The sequence below is a fragment of the Panthera leo genome, chromosome A2 (genome assembly GCF_018350215.1).
Source record: "Panthera leo isolate Ple1 chromosome A2, P.leo_Ple1_pat1.1, whole genome shotgun sequence".
NCBI classification, from domain to species: Eukaryota; Metazoa; Chordata; class Mammalia; order Carnivora; family Felidae; genus Panthera; species Panthera leo.
In genome coordinates, this window is record NC_056680.1 from 102,978,026 (window position 1) to 103,004,828 (window position 26,803).

At 37.3% G+C, this 26,803-nt stretch overlaps 1 pseudogene; it reads left to right on the top strand.

The window, feature by feature from the left end:
- Positions 1 to 53: 53 nt before the first annotated feature.
- Positions 54 to 24,643, top strand: LOC122213480 (annotated as a pseudogene).
- Positions 24,644 to 26,803: the final 2,160 nt, after the last annotated feature.

Sequence of the window (26,803 nt, forward strand, 5' to 3'; positions counted from 1 at the left end):
GTTGAGGCCCTTGGGGCGCGCGTGCTTGGCGCGCGCCTGCGGGTCCTGACGGGCGCTGAGGGAGCTGAGCGGCGCCTGTGGCTGCTGGGTGTCAGGCGCTGGGAGGGCAGGTCGAGTCTCTTGCTGCTAAGGTCAGCGACTGCGGTTTAAAAAGACTGCAGCTGCTTCCTGTCTTAGATTGTCGCTTACGGGCAGAAGTTTAGAGCTAGTAAATGGCTTAAAGATGGCAATAGTCCTGTCAACGTAATCTCTAGATCCCCAGGTCCTGGCCCTCGATTTAATGTTAGGTGCCATGCCACTGTACATTCTCCCTAGACTCGAAATTAATTTTTAAAATGTTTTCAGTGGTCGTGTTCCTACACATAGTTTTTCCAGTACTCTAACACAATTTTCATTTATCTGTTGTGTGTGTTCCTTTTTGGTTTTTGGTTTTTGGGTTTTTTTACATCTGAAAGTCAGGGGTCTCTGGGGACAGTGTGAACCCTTTCCAATCTCCTGCATAGTTTAAAGAATCAAATCACAAGTGTTTGGGACTGGGAAGAAAGACTTAGGAAAGGGCTTCTCTGAAAAAGCAACGTCAGGCTTAAAGAGAAGCAAACACGTGAAAACGGATAATGCCGCTGTACAAAATAGTGATAAGTGTGACAGCCTGAAACTTGAAATACTCTGAGGAAGTGTAGGAGGTGTGGCGTGGTAGGAACTTGAAGAGGGAGAGCAAGGTGGGAATCAGATCTGCTGCACCAGTACATTAAGGGTTTTATGCTGAGACCATTAGAAAGTTATGCAAAAAAAAAAAAAAAGTTGCTTTAGTTTTCAATGATTGCTTTGTCTATGAAGAATGGATTAGAGGAGATAGCATGAAAGGGGAGGGACTGGTCCAGGGCCACGGTAGTAGTCCTTGTGAGATAATAGTAGCTTTGACCGGTGTGGGAAATATGATGAAGAAAGGATTCTAGAGATATTTAAGAGGTAGCACCAACAGAACTTGGTGATTGGTTGAATATGGGGAAATGGGGAGAAGCAGCTCAGGATAATTTCAGAAGTTCAGTTTTGACCAGCTGTTTGGATGTTGATGCCAGTTATTGAGAAACAATAGTGTCAATAGAGTTATTGAGAAACAATAGAGAATGATGGATAAGTATTTATGTAAAATACAAGTAGATTTCTGTAGGGCAGAAAAGTGATCTAGACTACACAAATATATTTAGGGCTCAGTTTATTCATGGGAAATGACACCATATGACTGAATGAGATTGCTTAGGGAGCGAAGTAGCAGGTAACAAAGGGGACAAAGGACATGGAGCTGAGGAATTCCAACATGCAATGTTGGGTAGAGGAAATAAGGCCAACAAGGTGGACCAGTAAAAAGATAAATTGTGATTAAGATGATAGGTTAGGAAGCTTAGGAAGACTGCTGTTTCGTCCGTTCATTCAGTAAATCTTATAATAAGTACCTACTCAGCACCAGGCAGTTTTCTAATCTGGGAGAAAGCGCTGAATGAGAACATTGTTTTGTCCTAAAGGAGATTACATGGAAGTTGGAAAGAAAAACCATAAAAAATTAAGATAATTTTAGATAGTGATAAACCAATAAAATATAGTAATAAGAGGGGCACTTACATGGTTCAGTTGGTTGAGCATCTAACTCTCGATCCCAGCTCAGGTCTTGATCCTAGGGTCATGAATTCAAGCCCCATGTTGCATGGAGCCTACTTAAGTATATATATATATTATATAAATATTATATTTAATATTATTATATTATATAATTTAATATAATTATTATAATTATTATAATTTTATATAATTATATAATTATATTATATTATTATATTTATATATAATATTAATATTATATAAATATTATATTTATATAATATATGTTGTATAAAATATTAAGTGTATATAATACTAAGTATGAATTCATATTAAGTATGTATATAAAAAGTATGAATTCATATTAAGTGTTAATTCAAGCCCCATGTTACATGGAGCCTACTTATATATATTTATTTATTTATTATATAAATACTAAATTATATAAGATATTAAGTATATATAATATTAAGTATGAATTCATATTAAGTATGAATTCAAACCCCATGTTGCATGGAGCCTACTTAAATATATATAATATAAATATTAAATTATATAAAAAGTATATTTATACTTATATATTATAGTATTTTACTTATATTTTAAAATATAAGATAAGGGAGAAAGACATGCAGGACTGGAGGAAAGAATGTTACTTTAGTGAGAAAAGACAAGGGAGGTCCCTCTGAAGAGGTAAAATCTGAGCTGAAACTTAAATAAGGAGGTAACCTGGTGATGATATGGGTGAAGAATGTTCCAATTGTCAAAGGCAATGGTTTTGAGATTAAAAAACAAAACAAAACCCAAGGCCAATGTGGCTGATCCATATAAAAGGAGAAAAGAAAATGAGATGAGAGAGGTTGCAAAGGACTCTCACATTGACTTTATAGACAGTGGTGAGGAATGTGGCTATATTTTTAAAAATCGGCACAAAAATCATGGAAAATATTTAAAAGTAAACACAGAAACCTAACAGCAATAAGTGTAGGTGGGCTTTCAGCAAAGAATTGGAAGGAGGAAAATTTCTTCTTGCAATATTTTATTTTTAATGATAAGTGATAATAAGTAAATAGGTATACATGAATACCACTGTTAATAAGAAAGTAAAATCTTGTGACTCACTTTTTTGTCATTAATCCAGTTTTAGAGGTAACAAAAATATAGGTAGACAAGTGATGCCTTTGGAAATTTTAACAAAGCAAGGTTGCAAAATATAAATTTCATTACATATTAACCAGAATGTCAAAGTATAAAAGTTTGAATTATGCATATTAAAGTTAGAGGAAAGAGTCTGTGGCCTATATTTTAATCAGGGATTGGAAGAATAGAAGAGACAATCAAGGAAAAGAATCCATAGTGGAGGATACATATTATAAAAATACATTTTAGCTTTAGAAGTAGTTTTGGTATGTGTGGTAGATTTTATTCTATACAAATACCTGTTGCCTCTCCCTGGAAGAGGTATCACTCACTTGCCTCAGTGTCATGCTTGATAGGATGACTTCCTTTATTAGCAAATGGAATGCATAACATGTAAGCTGTGTCATGCACAAGCAGAAGCTTTAAGAGCTGAAATCTGCCATGTTCTTTCTTTTCTCTCTGCCACAAGATCTACAGTGTTCTAGATAGAAGCTCAGGTGTTAGGGTGAAAATTACTTGGAGCAGATCACTTCTCGGCCTTTTGGCTAAGATCAAGTGAAAATTACTTGGAGCAGAGACATTGCCGACATAAAATGAACATATATTGAGAATAAGAAATAAGACTTTATGGCTGCAAGTCACTAGATTTGAGAGTAGTTTTTTTACTGCAGCCTGACTTAACCTACTCTAATAAAGAATTTGGCGCTGAAAATGAGGTGGCACTGAAATGAGGTGGCACTGAAAGTGAGTATATATATATATATATATAGTATATACTATACTATATATAGTAATATAATAAAAATCCTAAAATATGTGGCATTGGATTCAGGTGACAGCAACAGGTAACAAGGTAAATGTTACCAGAGACTGGAAGTATGGAAATTTAAGTTATACAGTGCTAGAACATTTGATGAAATTGTTCTCAATTGGAAGGCAGTTAATGACCCTCATAAACTCCGATTTCAGTGAAATGGCAGCCAAAGGATATGTTAGCCACATGTGCCAGGTACTATTGGCAACAGTTTACAAGCAAGTACAATAAAGAGATGGGCTCAGAAAATAATCGGTGGGTTTGCAAGCTGCAGTGACAAGGAATGGAGCATCTAGAAATCTAGAGACTTGTAGAGGTAGAGGATATAGCTGATATTATCTCTACCTGTATAAGAGACTAATGTTTAGCCAAAAAGATCAATTAAAATCTCAAGATAATGACCCAATCAGGAGTATAGCCATCACACCCTTATTAAAACATCTCAATAAATTAAAGTGTCTCAGTATATCCTCTCAACTGAACAATTTGAAGGTCTGGACAAAGAGATAAGGGTGTAGCTCTCTCACTAAAGCCTGACAGGATCAAGGTGACTGAAATTAAGTCTAGAAGAAGAAGGAGGTATGACTAAAAAAAATTGTGACTATGGGCACTGGTGGATAGAGTTGGTTGGAATCAAATAAAAGTAGTCTAAATAATGCTAAAAGAACCATCACCGGTAGATTAAAGACTCTGACTTTGATTTAGTTTTGTGAATAATTTTAAAATACAAAAAAGTATAAATACTAGTTGTCTAAATTAAATGTAAGTTATACTGTGAATAGCTCTAAAAAAGTCTAAGCAGTATATCAATAGCACCCTCCAAAAAGTTATTTTTCTTGCCTAGTTTCTCTGAAAATTCGAGCCTAGAAAATTCTGGAAGGTATAGTGATTGTGTGTTGTTATTAATGTGTGACAGTAAAGAAATAGCTTCTTTAGAGAGGAATAATTTGGTAAGTGAGCCGTGGAATATGATTATATTAATGCAAATTGAAGGCAGAATCTTATATTTTTTTACTCTGCTTGCATTTAGGCATTTAATTATTTTTCTACCAGATAAGTTGACAACTGTGGTTGTTTTTCTGATAACACAAATACAAATTATACCTTCTCTTGGTAATGAAGATTTTGTAGCTATCCTTAATCTAAAAATAAATATGTTCTTCCACTAGTATTATGGTTACTTAGCATAAGCTGTATTTAATTATAAAATTTCTATTAGAAAAATGAAAACATTTTGGTTTATGAAAGTTTACTTCCACTGTTATGAATCTCATAGCTTCACATACTGTCATTAGTTTAAATTAAATACCTGAAGAACTTTATGTACAAAATTCAATGAATACTAAAAAGTAAAGAAACTCGAACAGTTTAAAACTGGCATGTATTTTTACTGAAACCTTATGGTTAAATAATATTTTAGGAAAACTGCATATTTAAAATTTTTGGAAAATTATACCATACACCTAGATCTTCACACTAGAAATTATTTAGAATAGCTATGTTGTATTCTTCTGTGTTTTTATTTATTATCTCTCTGAAATTTCTATCTTCTCTATGAATCCATTTATTCATTCATTTTTTTCAATGTTTATTTATCTTGAGAGAGAGAGCATGCGCATGCACAAGCAGGGGAGGTGCAGAGAGAGAGGGAGAGAAAGAATCCCAAGCAGGCTCTGCACAGTCAGCACAAAGCCCCACGCAGGTCTCAAACCCATGAACTGTGAGATCGTGACCTGAGACAAAATAAACAGTCAATGCTTAACCTACTGAGCCACCCAGGGTCCCCGCGATTTATTCATTTATTAAACATGTATTAAGTGCCCAGTATGTATTGTTCCTCACGCTGAGTGGTTAGGATTAGAAGAACACTGCTGTCCTTCAGCATCTTCAAGTCTAGTGGAGCTAGGGGTATAATTATTACAAAGCTCTATGATATGTGCTATAATAGACACTGATAGATGACTTAGGTTACTGGGTATATAGTGTCCTAACCAAGATCAAGAATATACATTCATCTTTGGAAATGTTAAGTTTAGGATGCCTATGAAATATCCAACTAGAGATACTCTGAAGGCTGGCAGAAACATCTCTCTTCAGCTCAAGAGAGCGGTTTGGTCTAAAGGTAAACTTCAAAAGGAAAGGAGATATAAGTGAGTTATTAGGAACTGATGAGCTTGTCCATGAATAATGTGTATGAAGGAAAGTGTAACAAGAAAAAAGGGTCAATGCTAAAACCCTAGAGAATGTGAACAAAATCAGGACCAGGTCAGGAGAGAGGAGTCAGGACAGAAAAGTTAGATCAAGTCAGTCAGGGTTTAGCCAGAGAAACAGAACTTCTAGGAAATATACATATATAATAAGGAATTTATTATAAGCAATAAGACATCATACAGTGTCTTACTGTAGTCTGAAATCAACAGGGGAGGCAGGAGAGGAGGAACATGAAGTGTAGAAGCAAAGATACATTAGAACCTGTGGGGATGGGTGGAACCCATGAGGACATAGGGACCCTGTTTCTAGAGCCCTTTGTCACAGGATTAGATATAAACCTAGTTCAAGAATATGGAAACTGAAGGAGGAATTTGACAAGAAAAGGAATAGTAAGGCAATGCCCTAGGGGAATCTCATGCATTCCAGACATACTCCTCCTTGCTCTCATTGAGCTGACTTATCCCAATTAACCCTTGCTAATCAAAATCAACCACCCAAGCTACTAGAGTAATAGAGCTTTCTTCCCTTGAAATCATGACTTCTAGATCAGTAAAACCACAGTTTCAGAGTAACTTGTTGCAGGTAAATTGCAGGTAAGTCATAATTTTACTAGTAGATAACTAGGGAAAATAGTAAGAAAACCATGCAGTATTATCTTTCACCACTGTGCTTTAAGATCAATTCAGAGTGGGACTAAAGTGTTAACAACTCACTACTTTGGAATGTTGATAGCATTTTATACAGAGCCATCTGTAAACTAGGCTCAAGTAAGCCTTAGTTAATTGGTCATAGGGAATGCTACATACCATAGGTTCAGGTTGAGAGGAGAGTATAGAACATGGATATGCAATTTACATATTCAGGACCTGCTCAAATCCATCTGGTGGTGGTTTCCATTTGATGATGAAATGCTACTGTACATATTCAATCTGATAGCTTTGTTGATCAGATAAGACCCAGTTCATGATGGGTAACTGAGGTAGCATGGTAATTTGCTTCAAGCACCAACAGATCTACTAAGTTATCCATCTTAGTTGAAGAACAATTCGTGAGGCAGCCCAGACCTGTTGCAGGACCCTGCCCAAAACTAGCAACTTTTCAAGTTGCTCAGTAAATGGATCAGAGTAGCACACAGATGAGGTAAATGTTGACTCCAGGATCCAAAGAGGCACACATAGTAGAAATGATCTTTGTGATAAAAGGAACCAAACGCAGTAATCTGTTCTTCTCTTTGAAAGAGCTATCTCAGGGCACCTGGGTGGCTCAGTCGGTTAAGCATCCAACTTCGGCTCAGGTCATGACCTCATGTTTGTGAGTTCAAGCCCCGCATTGGGCTCTGTGCTGACAGCTCAGGGTCTGGAGCCTGCTTCAGATTCTGTATCTCCCTCTCTCTCTGCCCCTCCTCCGTTCATGCTCTATCTCTGTCTCAAAAATAAATAAACGTTAAAAAAAATAATAAAATAAACATTAAAAAAAGGCTATTTTGACATGTCCCAGACCCAGACCACTGGAACCCTAGAAATTTTACTAAGGTGGCAGAAACCTGATTTTTGGTCAGATTCACTTCCCAACATATCTGGCATATAATTATCTTACCTATGTCCTAACTAGTTACTTCTTTCTTACTCAGCCCAATCAGCATGATACCATCCATGTAATTGCCCAACATAAATTTCTGTGGAATAAAGAGATGATCAAGTACCTGTAATAGGGCTGCAGAGTTGATGTATCCATAAGGTAAGACAGTCAAGGTGTGTTACTCATCTACAGAAAGCAAACTACTTTTGTTGGTCTTTAATAACATCTATAAATATAAAAGCATTCACCAGTCCAAAATTAAGGTGCCAACAGATTTGGTCCCTAGTGAGAATGCTTTTCCCGGCTTGCAGATGGAGGCCATCCTCACTTGGCAGAGAGAGTGAGCAAGCTCTGGCCTCTCTTTTTCTTATAAGGACACTAATCCTGTCATTGGGGCTCCACCCTCATGATCTCATCTAAACCTAATTACCTCTCAAAGCCCCCATCTCCAGATACTATCACATCGGAGGGTAGGGCTTCAACATATAAACTGGGGGGAGCATACAAACATTCAGTCCATAATAGCTAGCAAACCTTCAAGGTGTAGATAATTTCTATGCTATTAAATTTGAACCATAACTTTGGAAAAAGAACCTTCCAAATTCACATTTCAAATCAAGCATTAACCTCATAATAAAACTTAATAAGAATAGTCCATCCATGTTTTCTTTAATCCCAGCCAGTCTAATTACAACAGTTTTATCCAAGAACTATAAGATCTCTCAAAATGTGGGGCTCTAGTGAAATGTTATGAGTTAAAATTACTTAATTTAGAAACTGTTCATAGACTTTCACTTCCAAGATTGGCAGACTAGGTTATTCAGACAATCCAGACTATCTTTTTTCTTTTCAAAGACATTAGTGTGGAGCATTGAATAAAGTCCACTGAAAATTCATGAACACCTGAAACCTCAGAATATGAACTTATTTGGACTTAGGGTCATTGCAGATGTAATTAGTTAAGGTCAGACTTGATTAGGATAGGCCCTAAATCCAATGACTAATTTTTTTTTTTAAGAAAAGAAGGGAAGACACAGACACACAAAGAAGTCCATGTGAAGACAGAGACAGAGATTGGAGTTATGCTACCGCAAGCCCAGGAACACCAGGAGCCACTAGGAACTGGGAGACTCAGGGAAAGAATCTCTCCTAGAGTTTTTGGAGGAAGTGTGCCCCTGTCAACCTCGTGATTTCAGATTTCTGACCCCTAGAACAGTGAGAAAATAAATTCCTACTGTTTTAAGCCACTAATTTTAATTATTTTTATGGTAAACTTTGAAAACTAAGACAGATTTTGGTACCAGAAGTGAGTTGCCTCTGTAACAAATACCTAAAAAAAAAAGAAATGCCTTTGGAATTGGGTATGGGTAGAGGCTAAAAGAATTTTGAAGTGCATGATAGAAAAATCCTAGATTGCCTTGAAGACACAGTTGACAGAAATATGGACATCAAAGGCAATTCTGATGAGGGTTCAAATGGAAGTGAGGAGCATGGTAGAGAAGGCTTCTGTCATCTTAGAGAATACAAACAGAATATTGGTAGAAATATGTATATTAAAGGTGTTTCTGGTAACAGAGAAATGAGGAACATGTTATTGGACATTGGAGGAAAGATGGTCCTATTTGGATGTAAAGTAGAACTTGTCAATGATGAATTTGGATATTTAGCTGAGGAGATTGCCAAGTAAAGTGTTGAAGGTACAGCCTTGTTTGTCCTAGATACTTATAGTAAAACACAAGAGGAAAAGAATAAAAAAGAACTGTTAAGCAAAATGGAGATAGTGCAAGACATATACTCCATAGAGAGCATCCAAGATCCATGAAATCGAAGTCCTAGAGATGACTAGGAGATTAGGGAGAAAAAATTGGAGGTATAATAACAAAGACTGTTTCAAATCTTATATAAGATATCAAACTAAAGAGTCAAGACTCTCTTTAAGTACCATATAGAAGAAAAGAAAACCAGACCTAAATACATTGCTGATGAGAGTATAAATTGGTGCTACATTTTGAAAATCTGCTTGCCTTTTTGTACTAAAGTTGAATATTTGAATACTATGTGATACAGTAATTTCACTCTGAGATAACCCAACAGTGATGTGTGCTTATGTGCACCAAGAGACATAAAAAAGAATGCATATAGAATAATTATTTAGAATAACCTTGAACTGGAAAGAGCAAAAATATTTTTCAAGGGCAAATGAATAAGTAAATGTAGTACATTCAAGCATGTGCTTCCACACTGCAAATGAACTACAAATAGACACAACATAAATGATTCTCACACACACAAAAAATATTAGTCAAAGAAACCAGAAATAAAACAAAACATACTGTGTGAGTCCATTTATGTAAAATATAAAAACAGTATTAGACTCAGGATAATGACTAACTTTATAGGAAGTAGGCAGTATGAATTGAGGGGGCTCAAGAGAGACTTCTTTGGTCTTGGCATGGTGTTTAGAAAGGCGTTTGCTTCTTGATGATCCTTTGATCTTTATTTATTTTTCACTTTTCTCTGTTATATTTTCCATTAATTTTTTTAAATGAATTGTATAGATTTAGAAACAACAATGTTAGGGAATTTTCTTATGATTTGTTACTTAAAGATCTGATGGATTAAAAAAGAACAGAAGGTGTTTATGCATTTTTGTTTGTTTGAAAGCTTCTCCACCTTTTGAGTTGATGACATGAAACCTGTCTCTAACTAACCTTATTTGTCTCTCTAACATCCAGTATTGTACATTTTATGATGTTGCTTCACTGATGCTGTCTTTGCCCATCTGCTCTGCTTTCTTGGGACTTGCCCCTTGTGAAACACAGCTCCTAAGACTGCCATTCATATGCACTGAAAAATAATTAAATACATTAGCTTGTCTAACAGATATGTCTAATAAATAGCTATTATAGCAAATATTGAAGTACTCACCTCTCAATTTTATCTTCATACAAAACAAATACTGATAACATTTCATAGTATCATGTTAGCTTTTTTTTTAATAATTTATTGTCAAGTTAGCTAACATGGAATATAGTCTTGGCTTCAGGAGTAGAACCCAGTGATTCATCACTTACATATAATATCCAGTGCTCATACCTCCTCAATGCCCATCACTCATTTTCCCCATGGCCCCAAACCCCCACCCCCATCATCCCTCAGTTTGTTCACTGTATTTAAAAGTCTCTTATGGTTTGCCTCCCTCTCTGTTTGTAACTTATTTTTCCTTCCCTTCCTCTATGGTCTTCTGTTAAGTTTCTCAAATCCCATATATGAGTGAAAACATATGATATCTGTCTTTCTCTGACTTATTTCACTTAGCATAATACCCTCTTGTTCTATCCATGTTGTTGCAAATGGCAAGATTTGAATTCTTTGTCATTGCCAAGTAGTATTCCAAGGCATATATATACTACATATTCTTTATCCGTTCATCAGTTGATGGACATCAGGGCTCTTTCCATAATTTGGCTATTGTTGATAGTGCTGCTATCAACATTGGGGTGCGTGTGCCCCTTTGAAACAGCACTCCTGTATCCTTTGGATAAATACCTAGTAGTGCACTTGCTGGGTCATAGGGTAGTTCTATTTTTAATTTTTTGAGGAACTTCCATACTGTTTTCCAGAGTGGCAATTCGCATTCCAACCAACAGTACAAGAGGGTTCCCAATTCTTCTGCATCCTCACCAATATCTTTTGTTTCCTGAGTTGTTAATTTTTTGCCATTCTGACAGGTGTGAGGTGGTATCTCATTGTGGTTTTGACTTGTATTTCCCTGGTGATGAGTGATGTTCAGCATCTTTTCTTTTTCTTTTCTTAAACATTTTTATTTATTTTTGAGAGACAGAGAATGAGCAGAGGAGAGGCAGAGAGAGAGGAAGACACAGAATCTGAAGCAGGCTCCAGGCTCTGAGCTGTCAGCACAGAGCCCGACGCAGGGCTCGAACCCATCAACTGTGAGATCATGACCTGAGCTGAAGTCAGACGCTCGACCAACTGAGCCACCCAGGCGCCCCTTTCAGCATCTTTTCATGTGTCTGTTTGCCATCTGGATGTCTTTTTTGGAAAACTGTCTATTCATGTCTTCTGCCCATTTCTTCACTGGATTATTTGGTTTTTGGGTGTTGAGTTTGGTAAATTCTTTATAGATTGTTGATATTAACCTTTTATATGATATGTCATTTGCAAATATCCTCTCCCATTCTGTTGGTTCCCTTTTAGTTTTGTTGATTGTTTCCTTTGCTGTGCAGAAGCTTTTTATCTTGATGGGGTCTCAATAGTTCATTTTTGCTTTTGTTTCCCTTGCCTTCAGAGATATGTCAGGTAAGAAGTTGCTGAGGCCAAAGTCAAAGAGGTTGCTTTTTTTCTCCTCTAGAGTTTTGATGGCTTCCTATCTCACACTTAGGTCTTTCATCCATTTTGAGTTTATTTTATGTGTGATGTAAGAAAGTGGTCTGGGTTCATTCTTCTGAATATTGCTGTCCAGTTTTCCCAATCCCATTTGCTGAAGAGATGTCTTTATTCCATTGGATACTCTTTGCTGCTTTGTTGAAGATTAGTTGGCCATATATTTGTGGGTCCATTTCTGGGTTCTCTATTCTATTGCATTGATCTGAGTGTCTGTTTTTATGTCAATACCGTAGTGTCTTGATGACTACAGCTTTGTAGTACAGGCTAAGGTCCGGAATTGTGATGCCTCCAGCTTTGGTTTTCTTTTTCAACATTACTTTGGCTATTCGGGGTCTTTTGTGGCTCCATACATATTTTAGGATTGTTTGTTCTAGCTCTGTGAGGAATGCTGGTGCTATTTTGATTGGGATTGCATTGAATGCATAGATTTCTTTGTGTAGTATCAATATTTTAACAATATTTGTTCTTCCGATCTATGAGCATGGAATTTTTTTCCATGTCTTTGTGGAAAATGCAACCAGTTTCTGTACATTGATTTTATATCCTGCAACTTTGCTGAATTCATGTTATCAGTTCTAGCAGTCTTTGGTGGAGTCGTTCAGGTTTTTCGTGTGGAATATCATGTCAGCAAAAAGTGAAAATTTGACTTCTTTGCAAATTTGGATGCCTTTTATTTCATTTTGTTGTCTGATTTCTGGGGCCTAGGACTTCCAACACTGTTAAACAACAGTGGTGAGAGTGGACATCCCTGTCGTGTTCCTGATCTCAGGGGGAAAGCTCTCAGTTTTTTTCCCATTGAGGATGACATTAGGGATGGGTCTTTCATATATGGCTTTTATGATGTTAAGGTGTGTTCCTTCTATCCCAACTTTCTTGAAGGTTTTTATCAAGAAAGGATGCTGTATTTTGTCAGCAGTGACAGAATCATATGGTTCCTATCCTTTCTTCTATTATGTGATATATCACGATTGATTTGCGAATATTAAGCCAGCTCTGCAGCCCAGGAATGAATCCCACTTGATCATGGTGAATAATTCTTTTAATATACTGTTGCATTTGATTTGCTAGTATCTTGTTGAGAATTTTTGCAGCCATGTTCATCAGGGATATTGGCCTGTAATTCTCCTTTTTAGTGGGGTCTTTGGTTTGGGAATCAAGGTAACGCTGGCTTCATAGAATGAGTCTGGAAACTTTCCTTCTGTTTCTATTTTTTGGAATAGCTTGAGAAGAATAGGTATTAACTCTGTTTTAAATGTCTGGTAGAATTCCCCTGGGAAGCCATCTGGCCTAGGACTCTTATTTTTTGGGAGATTTTTGATAACTGATTCAAGTTCTTCGCTGGTTATCTGTTCAAATTTTCTATTTTTTCCCTTTTGAGGTTTAGTAGTGTGTGGGTGTCTAGGAATATGTCCATTTCTTCCAGATTGTTCAGTTTGTTGGCATAAAACTTTTCATAGTATTCTCTAATAATTGTTTTATTTTGGTGGTGTTGGTTATGATCTCTGATCTTTCATTCATTATTTTATCTATCTGGGTCCTCTCTCTCTCTCTCTCTCTTTTTTTTTTTTTTTTTTTGAGAAGCCTGGCTAGGGGGTTATCAATTTTGTTTATTCTTTTTCAAAAAAATTAGCTCTTAGATTCATTGATATGTTCTACTGGGTTTTTGTTTTGTTTTGTTTTTGTTTTTGTTCTGGATTCTATATTGTTTAAATAAACAATCTTTATGCTCTAATCTTTATTATTTTTGTTCTTCTGCTGGCTTTGGGCTTTTTTTTTTTTTTTTTTTTTTTTTTTTTTTTTTGCTACTGCTTTTCTAGTTCCTTTAAATATGAGGTTAGGTTCTGTATTTGACACCTTTCTTGCTTCTTGAGATAGGCCCGGATAGCAATGTATTTTCCTCTTATGTCTGCCTTTGCAGCATCCTATGGGGTTTGGATTGTCGTGTTTTCATTTTCATTTGTTTCCATATATTTTTTAATTTCTTCTTTAATTTCCTGGCTCACCCATTCATTCTTTAACAGATGTTGTTTAACCTTTATGTATTTGGGCTTTCCAAATTTTTTCTTGTAGTTGATTTCAAGTTTCATAGCATTGTGATCTGAAAATATGCATGGTATGATCTCAATCCTTTTATATTTGTGTGTTTTTTAAATTTACATCCAAGTTAGTTAGCATATAGTGCAATAATGATTTCAGGTCTGGAATCCAGTGATTCATCCCCTACATATAACTCCCACTACTCGTCCCAACGAGTGTCTTCCTTAATGACCCTTGCCCATTTAGCCCATCCCACAATCCTTTTATGTTTGTTGAGGGCTGTTTTGTGACCCAGTATTTGATCTATTTTGGAGAATGTTCCATGTGCACTCAAGAAGAATGTGTATTCTGCTGCTTTTGGATGAAAAGTTCTGAATATATCTGCTAAGTCCATCTGGTCCAATGTGTCATTCAGAGCCATTGTTTCCTTATTGATTTTCTGCCTAGATTATCTATCCATTGTTTAAATGAAGTATTAAATCCCCTATAATCACTGTACTATTATCTATACATTTATTTATGTTTGTTATTAATTGACTTATATTTTGGGGTATTTCCACTGGGGGCATAGACATTTACAATCATTACCTCTTCTTGATGGATAGACCCCTTAATTATGATATAATGCCCTTCTTCATCTCTTGTTACAGTTTTGTTCTGGAATCTAGTTTGTCTGATATAAGTATGGCTACTCTGGCTTTCTTTTGACATCCAGTGGCATGATAGATGGTTCTCCATCCCCTCACTTTCAATCTGCAGGTGTCCTCAGGTATAAAATGAGTCTCTCATAGGCAGAATATAGATGGATCTTTTTTTTTTTTTCAGTCCATTCTGATACCCTATATCTTTTGATTGGGGCATTTAATCCGTTTACATTCAGAGTGATTATTGAAACATATGGATTTAGTGTCTTGTGTTATCTGTAGGTTTCATGCTTGTGGTGATGTCTCTGGTCCTTTGTAGTCTTTGCTGCTTTCCACTCACGGAGTCCCTCTTAGGATCTTCTGTAGGGATGGTTTGGTGGTCATGAACTCCTTTAGTTTTTGTTTGTCTGGGATAGCCTTTATCTCTCCTTCTATTCTGAATGACAGCCTTGCTGGATAAAGGATTCTTGGCTGCATATTTTTCCTATTCAGCACATTGAATATTTCCTGCCACTCTCTTCTGGCCTGCCAAATTTCAGTGGACAGGTCTGCTACTACCCTTATGTATCTAACCTTGTAGTTTATGGCCTGTTTGTCCCTAGTTGCTTTCAGAATTCTCTTTATCTTTGTATTTTTCCAGTTCCCCTATGATATGTCATGGTGTCAACTTGTTTTTATTGATTTTGAAGGGAGTTCTCTATGCCTCCTGGACTTGGATATCTGTTTCCTTCCCCAGGTTAGGGAAGTTCTCAGCTATAATTTGTTCAGATAAACTTTCTGCCGCTTTCTCTCCCTCTTCTTCTTCTTCTGGAACTCCTTTGATATGGATATTATTTTGTTTCATTGAATCACTTTGGTCTCTAATTCTCTCCTCATTGTCTAGTCATTTCTTTTCCCTCTTTTTTTTCGGCTTCATCATTTCCCATAATTTTATCTTCTATTTCACCTATTGTCTCCTCTGCTTCTTCTATCCTTGCTGTCACTGCATCTAGTTTATTTTGCACCTCACTTACAACATTTCTGAATTCGTGACTGTTTCTTAGGTCCTTGTTCTCTGCAGCAATAGGTTCTCTGCTGTCTTCTATGCTTTTTTCAAGCACAGATTTTGTCTTATGACTATTATTCTAAATTCTTGTTCAGACATATTGCTTATATCTTTTTTGAGCAATTCTCTGGCTGTCATTTCTTCCTGGAATTTTTTTTGAGGAGAATTCTTCCATTTCATCATTTTGGCTAGGTTTCTGTCCTTTATGTGTTTTAATAGCTTGTTATGTGTCCTGCACCTGTGAGTACTACTATATTAAAAAGAGATCATACACTTTCCAGGGCTTGGCACTTCAGGAAGTACTTTTGGAGTGTGTTGCATGCACTCTGTTGTTGCGTCTTTAGCTGTTCTATCCCACTGCTCATAGTGGTGTGTTGCAGACTTTGAGTTTGGAGTTCTCTCTTGTCCAATAAGAGAGCAGATGCAGAATTGAATACGAGAAAGGCTAATGTCCAGGAGGAGACAAGAGCCCTGAGTAAGGGTCCTTGCTCTGTATTTATTAGGATCAGAAGGCTTTCAAACATGATGGATGTGCAGAAAGAGACAATAAAACGGTGATCATGAACTCATGTTTGTGAGAGAAAGGGGTTTTCTAAGATATGTGGTGTTAGGGGTTTGGGTCAATACAAAACAAAATTCTGGTGCTGAGCAGATGGCTGTTTACAGCAGGCACCAGGTGCTGTGTCTGTTTATCTTAACTTAGATAAGATGGATAGAGCATGCTGCCTCAGGGTCAACAAGGCACTTTTTTTTTTTTTTTTTAATTAGCTCCAGGCAATTTCACCCTGCTTTGGAGGTCTTTCTCACTATTTACCTTTCAGCTCTGCTGGGGGCACTTCTGCTCTGTGTTCTGTTTACCTATTCTCAGACGCGTTTGTCCTGTGGAAGCTTTTGTCCTGTGGAAGCAGTTTCGTGCTCTTTGCTTTGTTCTATGCTGGGGGCACTTTAGCCCTGTGGCTGCTTTCTGCTCTAGCCCTGTTAACCCATTGGTGCAAGCTTGGGAATTCCTAAACTTATTCCCCACAGTGGTGGATTTTTTGGACCTTCTACCAGGTGTGCTTTGATTTGCTCCTTGAAGAAACCATACAAAACCACAGGGCAGTTGTCTGTTGGTGCCTGGAACTAGAGGCTGTGCTGGTCTGAGAGGCTGTTTGGTTCAGTCAGTATCAGTCTCACTCCATAGATAAGCAGTTACCAGGCATGGAGGGGCATGGTTTGGTGTAAGTGTGTCCCACCTCCACTGAGGGCTGCTGTCCTGTTCCCTGAAACCCCACCATGTTTGTGACAGGGAAAAAAAATGGTGACACCTCAGTCTCTCCTCCCCAGACCTGGTGTCTCAAACCATGCTGTTCAGGTAGCACTCACAGTGTAGTGCCAGCAGGCAGCTTGCCCTGTTCCAGTCTCCCGTGCCTCTTCGGCACTGGGCTAGGATTCAAAACCTGATGTCTTAAAGGATTCTGCTCCATGACCTGGTTCTGGGGTATTGCCACTCTGCCCAGATGACAAAGGGCCTCTGGCTGGTGCTTAGAGAGTCTTTTGTCCTTGGAGTATACCCTCTTCCCACAGTACTCAAGGGAGGGGACTGTTTTCTCCCAGGGTGCCCCTGAGATCACCACGGCATACCTGTGCTGGGTCCCCTTCCCCACCGCGGGCACCTGCACATGGCCCACTCCAGTCCACAGAAAATTGCACACCCCTGAAAACTCCGATCTTTATCTCCTAAGGCTGTTTGCAAAGTAGAAACTGGCTCTCTCCATATTTTTTGTTCCCTAGTCCATGGTCTGAAGAGTTTTTTCTCTTGTCCAAATAAAATACTACAGTTCCACAGCTTCTCTTTCTCTTCCTCTTGTCTCTCCACAGACGGGGTCCCCTCCCATCCGTGCCCAGAACCACCAGTTTTATCTCTCCCAATTCACGAACACGCACCTCTGTCCCGCCAAGCTGTCTGTTTGCACCTGTGGAGATTTTTCTGCCACTCCGCAGCCTGCATTCCCGGGCATTCCAAGTGTTCTGACCTCAATACAGCTGTGTTTGAGGGAGGAGGGAAACTGTGGTTCCCTTACTTCTCTGCCATCTTAACTCCTGGTGTCATGTGAGTTTTAAAAAAAAGCTATGTTACTATGTGAATGAACCATGAAAACACTGCTTGATAAAATAATCCAGACACATGAGATAACACATTTTTTATTCCATTTATATGAAATACCTAGAATAGGCAAATCCATAGAGACATAAAGTAAATTGGTGATTGTGAAGACTAGGAATAGGGGAGATGAGGAGTAACTACTATTGGGTATGAGGTTTCTTTGTGGAGTAATGTAAATGTTCTAGAATTATATAGTGGTGGATGGTTGTACAACTTTTGAATATGCTAAAAATTGCTGAATTTTACACCAGAAAGGGTGAGTTTTATGGGGTGTGAATTATATCTCAATAAAGCTGTTATAAAAACTCAGCCCTGAGCTAAGTGCCTTTTTTAAAAAAGGTAATCTTGTTATATCTAGAAAGATGACTGACTGGCTAGGGTACAAAGATAAGCTGATAGTTTATTTTCATGGTACTCTTTTGTGCATTTAAAATTTTTTTACTGTGCCTACATACTATCTGTGAAAATTAACTTAAAATATTTTTACTATTATGTATTCATTAAATATGTAGAAAGTTTTTATTCATGTAATACTATAGTAGATCCATGCTGCCTAAATTCTTAAAGAAAATCCTGTGGTCAGTATGTTTGAAAAGAATGATTATCAATGAACCCTTTTACAAAACATAAAATGATCTTAGAATTTCCCAGACCTTCAAAGTTGCAGTTGGGAATTCTGATTTGAATCTGATTCCTATTCCTTTGTCTATATTCTCTCCTTTCTCTATGAGAACATTAAGAATTCTCCTGAAGTTCAGAAATTTAAGCACAATCTTTTCTTCATCAATATTGCTTTCTCTTGAATATCTCTGAAAATATTAATTATGGCAAAATAAAATGATCCATGGGCTTTCTGGGATCATAAATGACAGCTAGCTTCTGGCTTCTTCTGGCTACAACCCAGCTCAGTATTTCTTATTTACATCTTAGCATTCTATCATAACAAATACTTTTTACCAAACGCTGGCCTTCAACTGGCACCTTATTCCATGTGATTACATGTGGTAATATAAGTAACTCTTTTACCATGCATGCCTGGGAATACTGATGTCTTATTTTCCACTGGTAATAAAATCATCACTGTTGGGGTGCCTGGGTGACTCAGTTAAGTGTCCACTCTTGATTTTGGCTCAGGTCATGATAGGGTCGTGGGATCAAGCCCCACATTGAGCTTTGCACTGACTGTGCAGAGTTGGCTTGGGATTCTGTCTCTCCCTATCACACATTCTCACTCTGCCCGTCCCACAGTCATATGCATGTGCTTTCTCTGTCTCTCAAAATAAATAAATACACATTTTAAAAAAATTATCACTGTCTTTTGACCCACACCACATCAAATAATAAACCTTAGATTCCCATTTTGAGGTTTTATTTCTTTCTTTTCTGAACATCTTAAGATTTTAGTAGAGGAAATAGAAACCAGTCTAGGTATGTTACTCTGAAACGAAATTTGGTGCATACAAAATCATTTGAAAGCCTGGAAGAATGAAAGTCAGGGATCCAATGAGACTTTTAGTTTGAAGGTCATACAATTGTAGCTGTGATGTAGAAGTGAGAAAATGAGTGCAATTATTGCCACTAACCTTTTTCCAGAACTGCTGCTCCACTGTAAGTTTATCCCTTTGAAGCTGGTGAGTAGATTCTGCCAGAATGTGAATGGAGCTTGTTTTGGTGCTTCTACAGCTAACAGAAGATGGCCTCTGCCTCCCTTTTACTTTCTAAATCTCATAATGTATGTAGGAGCCCTGATATTTCTGAATTACAGAATTGTTTTAAAGGTTTTTAAAAGTTCCTCTCATGTTGTTAGATTTAATATTTAATTAATATTTTATATTTTAATACTTATACTTTTTTAAGTATAATACTTTTATACTTAAATACTTTAATACTTAATTAATCTTGTTTGCTCATATGTCTGTATACATAGATTGCATGGTATTGGTAGCCAGAATTTATATACCTTGCCTAAATAAGAAGCCCTGTTCACCTGGAAAATAGATAATGGATACAAGTTCTGTTTATAGATGTCTTTGCTCTTATGATTATAGTGGGTGGGAAGAAGTTTGGTGGTACAGGGAAGGTGCATGTGAATGAGTAGGCTGTCCTTTGTGGTTTATTAGTAGTTTATAATGCTAAATTTTTCCATTTCTTTTGGCAGTTGATAGTGGACTCACTATCTTTCTTTCTCTTATAAACCTGGTACCCATTCTGAAAATTTCTGGAGTCAGACTTCCTGCTTAATAGAACTGAACTTGAACTTTTATTCTGGAGAGAAACATTGTTTTCAGCTTCTCTGGAAACAGGATCGTTGTGTGGTTTTTTCCTTTTAGTGAATTATCCAACCGGTTGTCCAAGTCTTAGCCCTCTTCAAAGGCCTCATTATCTCTCATCTGAGGGTTATACAGACACTTTTAAGGAAAATCTCACTTCAGTAACTCCTTTCTTTCACCTGGGAAAAATTATTAGCTCCTTAGTTTGGTGAATTTTGTTGGCAATCAGAGCCTACCTTCCCATAACTGTCAAAATCCCTTGATAACCCTCAAAAGTTTGTGACACTCCTCCTGGGTTTACAACAATACTATGGTTTAATGGACTTATTTCTATTTTTATGTTTATTCTGTGATTTCAGTGAAATTTGGGGAGGGTACAAAGGCAATTCACATGTTCAACTACCTTTTGTGAATCAGATCTATTATCCTTAGATTTATAACAAACAGTTTTGTATTTTCCTGGCTTCTTAACAAAACAATCAGGGTCAATAACCTCTTCCAAACCAAATAAGACAATTCAATTTTTGTTTTCATTTTTCTTATTTTACACTCCCCACACACCAATTTCTTTACCACCAATTCTCTTGGGTTTGGTTATAATCTTTTAGAATTATGACTCTTCTGGTTACCTATTCTTGCTTAATACTTGTATTAAATTCCACAATTTCAATGTCAATAATTATTAATATTTAATTACAACTTTTATTTTCCTTTTATTTTACATCATTATTTGCATTACATGTCATCCTAGTTCTTGGATTTTTATTTATTTATTTTTTTTACCATTTTTTTGCAGTAATTTTGGAAATAGAGTCCTTTGTCATCGGCTTCTCAACACCATTTAACTAGAGTAGTTATTATTATCATCTCCAGATTCTAAATGAAGAATCAGAGGCTTGGGGTGCCTGGTGGGCTTAGTTGTTTGAGTGCCTAACTCTTGATTTCAGCTCAGGTCATGATCCTAGGGTCATGGGATCAAGCCCCCTGCATTGGGCTCCATGCTGAGTGTGGAGCCTGCTTAAGATTCTCTCTCTCCCTCTACTCCTCTCCCCTGCTCATGCTCTGTCTCTCTCTCAAATAAATTAATAAGAAAGAAAGAAAGAAAGAAAGAAAGAAAGAAAGAAAGAAAGAAAAGAAAGAAAGAAAAAGAAAGAAACAAAGAATCGGAGGCATTCCTGGGTGGCTCATTCAGGTAAGCATTCAACTTTGGCCCAGGTCATGATCTCACTGTTCGTGAGTAAGAGCCCTGCGTTGGGCTCTGTGCTGACAGATCAGAGCCTGGAGCCTGTTTCGGACTCTGTGCCTCCCTTTCTCTCTCTGCCCCTCCCTTCCTTGCTCTCTGTCTCTCTGTGTCTCTCTCTCTCTCTCAAAAATAAACACTAAAAAAATAAAAAAATAATTAAAAAAAGAAAGAATTAGAAGTTCAAAGAGATCAAGTTGACTTTTTAAAGGTAACACAGAAATTCAGTGGCAAAGCTTGGACTGAAATTCAGGTCTCCATATTTGGTGTTTGCTGTCTTTTGTTTTCCTGTTTGTTCCTCTTTCATATAGAAAGTGTCACATAACACTTTGCTGCTTACTTCACCACCTTTTGTAGGAGTAGTTTGAAGGACCATTTTTACATATAAATCTGCTTTATATAATTATTGTTGATGGCACTTATACAGTCATGTTCAGCTTGATTAGTTGAAGATCATTGTGAACATTAAGAATATGTTTTGACAAAATGCTACATTAAGGCTGTCTGTGATTGTAACTATTATGAAATAATTATTCTTATAATATGCATACTAATGCATGAATATCTCGAATTGAACATAGAACAAAACGAAAAACATGATGGATTATGTAACACAGGTATTTTAACAAGATGGCATATCATGTGAAGATTCAAATTTGTTAGAGTTAAGGCCAACAGTAATTTACAATGTGTGCCTTTAAGACATAGAGAAAAATATTATAGATGTTAATATAGCAGCTCATAAACAATAAAGATTCTTTATGTACAAAAAAATAATAGCAAAGCAATATCCCTTGTGAACATAATACAAAAATACTCAACAAAATACTAGCAAAACTGAATCCAGTAACATATACACCATGACTAAATGGAATTTATGCCAGTAATGTAAGGTTGGTTCCACATATGAAAATCAATCAATGTACTATGCCATACTGATAAAATTACAAAAGTACAAAAAACACATGATTGTTTCAATAGATACAGAGAAAGCATTAAAAAAACTCAAAACTCTTTCAAAATGAAAACAATCAGTAAACTAGTAACAGAAAAGAAGTTCTTCCATGTGATAAAGGGCATCTATGAAAACCCACAGCTAACATCAGACTCAATAGTGAAAGACTAAAAGCTTTCTTCCTAAGATCAAGAACAAGACACAGAAGTGCACTCTCACTAATTAAAAAAAATTTTTTTTGATGTTTATTTTTGAGAGAGAGAGAGAGACAGACAGAGCCTGAGCAGGGGAGGGGTAGAGACAGAGGGAGACACAGAATCTGAAGTAGGCTCCAGGCTCTGAGTTGTCAGCACAGAGCCCGATGCAGGGCTCAAACCCATGAACCGTGAGATCATGACCTGAGCTGAAGTCAGACGCTTAACTGACTGAACCACCCAGGTGCCCCACACCCTCACTACCTTTATTCAACAGTGTACTGGAGGTTCTATTCAGCCCTAAAATTAGGCAAGAAAAAAAAGAAGACATGAAAAGAAGAAATAATTTATTTCATGTAATTTCCTGGAAGTTGCACATACCTTTTCTGCTAGCATCCCATTGGCAGAACTTAATTATGTAACCACATATAACTTTGAGAAAGTTAGGTAATGTAGTATCTATTCTTGAAAAACTTGTGTCTGGTCAAAATTTGGGGCTTTTATTTTTGAAGAAAGGTTAATAGGTATTGGAAAACAAGTAACAGTTTCTTTCACATTTATTAAATGCAAATCAAAAAAGCAATTTGCTATTTAAATTTTTTTTCTTTCTCTGTTTCTCTCCTTTTCTTGTCTTTTTTTTTTTTTTCTTTTATCACATGGGTTGCACAGGTTAAAAAGATTGCTAATTTAAGTGCAATGTGGGAGAACCTGGGTGGCTCAGTTGGTTAAGCATCCAACTCTTGATTTTGGCTCAGGTCATGATCTCATGGTTCATGAGATGTAGCCCCAAGTTGGGCTCTGTGCTGACAGCGTGAAGCTTGCTTGGACTTCTCTGTCTCTCTTTCTCTCTCTCTCTGCCCCTCCCCTGCTCAAGCTCCCCACTCCCAAATAAATAAATAAACTTAAAAAATAAAGTAGTATGGTCCTCTGGGTGGGATCTTGGAACAAAAGAGGACATTAGTAGTAACGCTAGTAAAATCCAAATACATTTTGCAGTTTAATTAATAACATTGTACTAATGTTAATTTCTTAGTTTTATAGATATATAACATGGTGATGCAAGATGTTGACATTAGTGGAAACAGGATGAGAAGTATACACAAACTCAGTATTATTGTTGCATTCTTTCATAAATCTAAAATTACTTAAAAATAAAAAGTTAGGGGTGCCTGGGTGGCTCAGTCGGTTAAGCGTCCAACTTTGGCTCAGGTCATGATCTCACAGTTCATGAGTTCGAGCCCCATCTTGGGCTCTGTGCTGACAGCTCAGAGCCTGGAGCCTGCTTCAGATCTTGTGTCTCCCTTTCTTTCTGCCCCTCCCCTCCTCAAGCTCTGTCTCTCTCTCTCTCTCTCTCTCAAAAATAAATAATAAAACATTTAAAAAAACTAAAATAAAAAGTGAAAAAAAAAGATTGCTAATACTCAATTGTCAGGGGTTTGGAAAGAATTCTTATGCACTCCTGGTGGCAATATATATTACAGCCTGTTTTTAGAGAGCAATTAAGCATTGTTTATTAAATATGAATGTGTTTATATTTTTTTATTCAGAAAATCTATTTCTATCAGCAGTGCACGGTGGCAAGATGGTGATGCACATTTCCAAGAAGAGGAAGTCTATGGCAGATGGCATCTTTAAAGCTGAACTGAATGAGTTTCTCACTCAGGAGCTGGCTGAACATGGCTACTCTGGGGTTGAGGTCTGAGTTACATTAACCAGGACAGAAATCATGGTCTTGGCCATCAGGACTCAGAGTGTTTCTGGTGAGAAGTGCTGGTGGATCTGGGAATTGACCCCTTGGTTCAGAAGAGGTTTGATTTCCCTGAGGGCAGTGTAGAGCTTTATGCTGAAAAGGTGGCCGCAAGAGATCTGTGTCCCAGTGTCCAGGCAGTCTCTGCTTCACACATTACTAGGAGGCCTTGCTGTGCAGAGGGCCTGCTATGGTGTGCTGTGGTTCATCATGAAGACTGGGGCCAAAGGCTGTGAGGTCGTAGTGTCTGGGACACTTGAAGGACATAGGGCTAAATCCATGATGTTTGTGGATGGCCTAATGATTCACAGTGGGGATTCTGTTAACTACTACATTGACACTGCTGTGTACTATGTGCTGCTCAGACAGGGTGTACTGGGTATCAAAGTGAAGTTCATGATTCCTTGGGACCCAGATGGTGAGATTGGCCCTAAGAAGCTGGCCCTAAGGAGCCCCTGCCTGATCATGTGAGCATTGTAGAATCCAAAGATGAGATACTGCCTACCACCCGCGTCTCAGAACAAAAGGGTGGGAGGCCAGAAAGGCCTGCCATGCTGCAGACAGTACCCACAGCATAACAAGGTTTCCTTGGCAGGTGGATCTGGAATCTGGATTTTGCTCTGTAAAGACCTTTAATAAAATCTTTGAAAAAGAAAAAAAAAATGACAATCTATTTCTTGGAATTCCTCTTATAGAAACTTGAATGCTAGCTTTTGGAGTGTCTTTCCCTTCTTAGATAATTCGGCATAATTCCTCCCAATGAATCTAGGAGGTTGTTAGAGAGTGGAATGTTTGGTTTTCTAACTTCAGAGTTAAAACAATCCTTATTTTTTTATAAAGTAACTTATTATAAAATAAACATTTATTTATTTATTTATTTATTTACAAAGCATGCAACTACAAGTGAGGGAGAGGCAGAGAGAGAGGGAGAGAGGAAGAGAGAGAGAGAGAGAGAGAGAGAGAGAGTCCTAAGCAGGCTCCAAGCTGTCAGCATAGAGCCCGATGCAGGGCTCAATATCATGAACCTTGAGACATGACCTGAGCTGAAACCTAGAGTCAGACACTTAACTGACTGAGCCATCCAGGCACCTCCGTATGGTTGATGTTTGAAGTAGAATGGAAATTAAGTTCCCAGAGTAGAGCTGGTTAAACAATTAAGTTCCTAGGCTTTTAACTCGAGGAGTAACAGGTCTGAAGGCCAATGGGGAATATGAAGGATACAATGCTACCTCTGGATCTGGAGAACATGAAGTGTGGGAGGTTGAGTGGCCTCCAGCTGAGAGGGCTGCAGGGTTATTTCCCATTTTAGACAAGGAAGTGCATAAATGATCCTTGAAAAGGAAGAGGGATTACTTTGTAGGTTTTAAAATTTTCGAATTTAGTTTGTAAAGCACTGTGGAAACATTTGAGGGGGCACATAGCTGTGGTAGTTTGGGGCAGGGCACTAGAGATTCTTAGAGATTGGAGAAGTTTACACTTTTAGCGGGGATGAGCAACACAGAAAGATGAGGTTGCAATATAATTTGTACAACTACTGTTATGGTGGAATGTCCTGGGGTATTAGAAGTAGTCCAGCTTTTGGTAAATTTAACTAGCCATGCTTTCCTAGCCCTCACATTTGCGTATGACTTTTCCTTGGTCTGGAACACCTCCATCTCCTTTTCTCCCTTTCTCAGGCCAGTTCAGGCTATGTTTGGATCTATAACTTACTCCAGGAAGCCTTCCCTGAGTGCTTTCTCTCCTTTTAGCATGTGTACTTTTTCCCTGGTAGCCTTTCTCACCATACACAGCGAGTTAAGTTCTGGAAGAGAAAAGACAATCGTCTTGTAGAAGGTCCAGCCCCTATGTAATCATACCATAAATTACACGTCTTTATAGTGAATACTATTTTTTTTCAAGTTTAATATTATAAAATTCAATTCCAGTTTACAAAATAATTCAACATGTTTCTTTAAAGAGTAAGTTCCACTACTAATGATTTGACTCCTACACATTTGCTTCCCCATGTTACAAACACTGCCACTCCATGTTTATGTGTGGAATAAACTAATGAACTGAATTTAACTTCATCCAAATCTTTCTCTGCCCTTGATATATAACCTTTGAAAAATATTAATACTATTCAGATTCTAACATTTTAGTATCATTTAAAAAGTATTTAACCTGTATGTAATATGGCATTTGAAACTGTTGAAGAAATACCAAATCCGTTTGTACATGTTGAGCTGTTCTTATGGGTTTAAAAATTCGTCTCAAAAAATAAATTCCCTAGGCAGATGCAAGGCATTATGTCACGTTCATATGGACACACATCCCTAGGTAATACATGATATACTTGTGAAATGGAATATTTCCCGCTAGATGTATTCTTTCTCTTAGTAAAATTAAACTATTTATGTGAAAATAACTGTCCACAGTACACTCGTTGTAATATTAATATAACTAAATCAATGCTTTTCCCCCTTGTTACATTTGTGATTTTCAAGGCAGCAAAGTCTAATACAATTCTCACACCTCACTTCCCTCTTAGGGAAAATAAAATTTTCTCAAGTTCCAAGATATTTAAAGCGATGCAATTTACAGAAGCAGTAGGTAGAGTGTGGCTCTCGGTATTATTTACGTTTCTTCAGTGGTAACTTAAGTTAGCAACGTCTCTTTTTACGTCCAGTGTACTCTGAGTAACTCCTTACACGACAAAAGCCAGAAACAAAAATTGCCTCCCAAGGATTTGGGCTGGGGGGTGAAACCTCAGGGATTTGTGTGGGAAGAGCCGCGCAGG